Source organism: Lycium ferocissimum, chromosome 10 (genome assembly GCF_029784015.1).
Source record: "Lycium ferocissimum isolate CSIRO_LF1 chromosome 10, AGI_CSIRO_Lferr_CH_V1, whole genome shotgun sequence".
NCBI classification, from domain to species: Eukaryota; Viridiplantae; Streptophyta; class Magnoliopsida; order Solanales; family Solanaceae; genus Lycium; species Lycium ferocissimum.
In genome coordinates this window covers 45,784,404-45,789,179 of record NC_081351.1, presented here as the reverse complement: position 1 = coordinate 45,789,179, position 4,776 = coordinate 45,784,404, and the positions used below count along the sequence as shown (strand labels likewise).

Here is a 4,776-nt window from a genome sequence, read left to right as displayed (position 1 = left end):
ACCCTAAAACCACTAAAAACAAAACCCCAAAAGCAAGTAAAAAAGCAAGTAACTATAAAGTCCACCACAGAGGCATAAAGTAACTATACGAGTCCACCATTTTCACTAAAAGGCAAGTAAGACCAAACTTTAAGTTTGTAATAACTGCCAAGACACCTTTCCGGTAAAAGTAAAGCTAAAAAAAACCTAGGGACTCTAACCCAACAGAAAAGAACTATGCTTATAAGATTCTATTGCACTTTCCATATAACCCCACAAAAGGGAAACATATCAAAGACAAAAAATAACTAAGACAAAAAGGAATCTAACGAAAAGTTGAAATCGGAATATATTAATCAACAAACAAACCAAGAAATGGACCCGAATTTAAAATGGAAAAGAAAACTGAAAATAACAACAGCACCAGTTAAACACATATATGTACAATCAGTACCTTCTTGAGCCTTCAAAAAACCTAGGGTTTCTAATAGAGAAGTCAGCCATGGAGGTCAAGACGATAGAGAGAGAGAGACGATAGCTATTGTCTGCGTTTTGTTTTAGAGAGAGAGTAGCGTTAGATTTAGGTTTGTTTGGGTATATTTGGGTCCGATGGGTTTTTAGATGGGTTAGGTATTAATTTGAACGGGTCGGATCCGTATTTATTGGATCGGGTGAAAAATAAAAGTGGTATTAAGTTAGCCACCGAGAGGTCGACACGTGCAAGCCGTTAAACTTCGGGGCATATTTGGCCCAAAGTATAACGTTAAGGGTATAATTACCAAAGATATACGAAGGGCATGGATGAACTATTTTTCAAAGTTCAGGGGTAATTTTGACCCTTTTCCGTTTTTTATATTGAACATGAGGAGTTGGATATCATTATGTAGCATTTAGTCTTTTGGAACCACGAAATTTAAAAGGCAATAATAATAAGACATAATCTCTTGACTCGTATTACCAATCTTTATATACACAAGCTTTTGTTCTACAATTAAAATGTACAAACTGCTGAGTCTGTAACATACATAAGACAGTACAGATACAGCACATAAATTATACCCACATCATTAATCTTTACAGAATAATCAACAACAAAAGCCCCCATATAAACTTCTTATCCATTTAAGCAGATGGATAAGAAGCTTGCATTGCAATTCCACAAAGTCCTTCCTCTGCATCAACATCTCGTTTCATTCTTATGTATCCGTTCTCACCCCAACTCGTTCCCCATGAATTCTTCACTAACCAATATTTACTGCCATCACTAGTTTCCCCATAACCAATTGCAGTAACACCATGATCCAACTCAGTTCCACATTCTCCAGTGAAAACACCGTTCGAGTAGAATTGAAAATCTGAGCCACTAGCATCAATTGCCACGGATGTAGGTTGATTTGCAACTGCTTTTAGCAAAGCTGATTCACTGTTAGCCGGAACGTCTTCATAACCTGTGGTCTTCGCTGCATGATTGGACTCTTTGCTTGTTTTGCAAGTACTGTCAGTTCCCTCATACGGGTAATTGGATTCAGTAGTGAGCCCGTGGTTCTTGATGATGAATTTAAAAGCATCATCCATAAGACCTCCTTCACATCCCATATCCGAACTTGTGTCACAGTCCACCAGTTCTTGCTCTGATAAAGAGATCAACTTACCAGTTCTGATTTTGTTGATTCCTTCTGTAGCAGCAACAGCGGAGAACTCCCAGCAACATCCTACATTAGTATTAGGTGATAAGATCATTTTATTATTGTATATTCACTAAAATGAGATTATGAAACTTGATTTTAATTTGATTAACTTACCACATTGCCCTTGGTCCCAATTCCAGTAACAGCGCCCTTCGTTCTCCAATCCATGGTAGCTGGAGCAGTCACATTTCGTACTTGAATGATGTGATTTTTGGCCATTTTTTATGTGAAGATATTTTGTATCCATTGCGACCGGCTATGAATTCTTCATTTGTCAAATCAGCAAATTCGTTAATGCCTAATTTGTAAGGTCGAGTCCCAGCCTTGTTAACAAATTCAATGTACTCAACATTGTCCTTGAATATTTTGAATCTTTTTGCCTTCTCTGTATCATCTTTGTACACCCGTCCAACGTGACCCATCCATTGCTCGTGCTTCTGGACCATTGAGGCCTCGTACAAGTCTCGAGATGTGGCATGAGAAGCACACATTGACAATACTAGTAGAGCTGCAAAAGAAAGCTTCCAATTCAATGTCAATGCCATTTTTCACTACCTGATATCTTTCTATTGATTTTAATATATTTGTATTTTAATGTTGTGGATGAAATATAACTTAGAGGGAGCAATGAATTTATAGTACTCAGTCTTATTCTGCTGTTATCTATTGTAACAATTTTCAATTGAATTCCTTGGAAATCCCAGCAATTTAACAATAATTGTGACAAATATATTACTATTATATATAAGAGGGAATGTGAGGACTTTTGTAGTCCTCACAATAATTTCCCAAATTTTTAAAAACTTTTTCATTAATTACTTTTATGTCCTAATTTTATTTATTTAAGTCAATTTTTTTGTTTTTTGTTTTTAAAGTCCTACTTTTCAAAATTATCGAGCTCAATGGGACTTTTGTAGTCCTTACAATAATTTTCAAATTTTTTTAAAACTTTTTAATTAATTACTTTTAGGTCCTAATCTTATTTATTTATGTTAATTTTTTTTGTTTTTGTTTTTACTATTATATATAAGAGGGAATGTGAGGACTTTTGTAGTCCTCACAATAATTTCCCAAATTTTTAAAAACTTTTTCATTAATTACTTTTATGTCCTAATTTTATTTATTTAAGTCAATTTTTTTGTTTTTTGTTTTTAAAGTCTACTTTTCAAAAGCTATCGAGATCGCACTTTTGTAGTCCTACAATAATTTTCAATTTTTTTAAAAACTTTTTAATTAATTACTTTTTAGGTCCTAATCTTATTTATTTATGTCAATTTTTTTTGTTTTTGTTTTTAAAGTCTACTTTTCAAAAGCTATCGAACCTCCTACCTCATTTTCACGTTCTTTGAGCCCAATTAATCCAGATAATTCGCACTGCATCGCGCCTATTCGGGGAGAGCGCTTCCTCCAAAGATTTTTTTTCCATATCCATGTTCGAACCCCTAATCCCTAATTAAGAGGGCATAGCCTCCATCTCGCACAAGTTAAATTATGTATTTGTCTTAAAAGTTCATTAACTATATATAGATTATTTATTTAGAATTAAATAACTTCAGAAAATTAGGATACATAAGTTATAATGTCAAATTTCGGTTCCAAATTTGATTTGAATTAAATAATTTCATCAAAATGGAAGTTAAAATATTAAAGGAGTGGAATGAAAATTTTGCTTTTATATAACTACCCCACTTGTGGGACTACAATGGTATATGGTTGTTGTTGTTATTATTGTACACTTGTACTAACACAAATTATATTTCTTTAGTTAAAATATCTGGCTTTATATTCGAAAATGGGCCGGGGCATCTACTACATGACTAGTAATGAAGATATACTCCGTGCACGCTGCTCTGCTTCTGCAAATGATATGATCTTAACAACTTTATGATAATAATTTTTTTCTTTTGACTATAGTGTTGGAACTATTGGTACAAGTCAAACAGTTTTACGATAAAACACTGGACTAGTAATTGATCATTAGGGCTTCTCATTTGGTCTTTAATGGGATTGGGAAATGCGAACAAACCCCGCCCCCAACCACCCCCACCCCCACCCCCGACCCCCCGCCAAAAAAAAAAAAAAAAAAAAAAAGCGATGACATCAATTTGCCCCTTTTTCATGAATGATAAATATCTCATCTATGTTCTATTATTTCTAGAAAATGAAAGGAAGTATGGCAAGAACAAAAGAGCCATGCACCAACATGTAAATCAGTGTGTTGTTTGTTAGTTATACAGGTCCAAGACGTGAGGCATGATCCAGTTGCTCTAGTTTATTAGGTACATTTTCTTTATTTTCCCCTTAAAGAGTGAAATGATGTAAGAGATCCCAAAAGAAAAACAATCAGGAGCTTTTTGTGGTTCTTTCTTTAAGCGTTTTGACCTTATATACACAGTAGAATTTTCCGATGAAGGAGGTTTGGATTAACCCCTTTCAGCACCCCTAGCTCTGCCCATGTTGTCAGTAATTGAATTCTACCACGAAACACTGCATCAAACTGCCAATGATATCAAAAGGCAAAAAAGATATGTATTGTGGGGCTTTAATTAAATGCAGAACACACAAAAAAAAATGTGGAATTTGAAGAAAAATAATAAAAACAATATGCATATAATTCGGAAACAATAACTACTATAAAAACAGACATCAATTTTATGGACGTTAATAGTCGGTCCATAGGCGATGAGGCGCATGCCTCAACACTCTGGTGCATGCGGTGAAGTATACTTAAATTAGGCGAAGCACTCAATTTAGCATGTAGTTTCAGGGCTTAAGCGCATCTCAAGCGAGTCTTCGATAACACTTCAAACAATCAGTAGACAGTATATAATACTCGATTGTCAAATCCTTCAACTTCAAAAATCAAGCCTGCAAAACCTGTCCCTTCGGGGACATCCAATAAAATCGGGATGATATAGAGAAGATTAGCATGACAATAAATCGAGAAATCATCCAAATAAGAATTATGAGAAAGTATGCAGACTTGTGAGGAAGACTCCAAATGAAACCCAAACATCAAACTCCTGTAAAATAAGCCTCTGAACAAAACATCAGACCTCCTTGGACTGACTTTAAAAGTACGGAAAAGGCTCAAATATGCCATCCAACT

At 34.7% G+C, this 4,776-nt stretch overlaps 1 pseudogene; it reads right to left on the bottom strand.

Annotated features, from left to right (window-relative positions):
- Positions 1–1,043: 1,043 nt before the first annotated feature.
- Positions 1,044–2,362, bottom strand: LOC132035525 (senescence-specific cysteine protease SAG39-like; annotated as a pseudogene).
- Between the last annotated feature and the right edge of the window lie 2,414 nt (positions 2,363–4,776).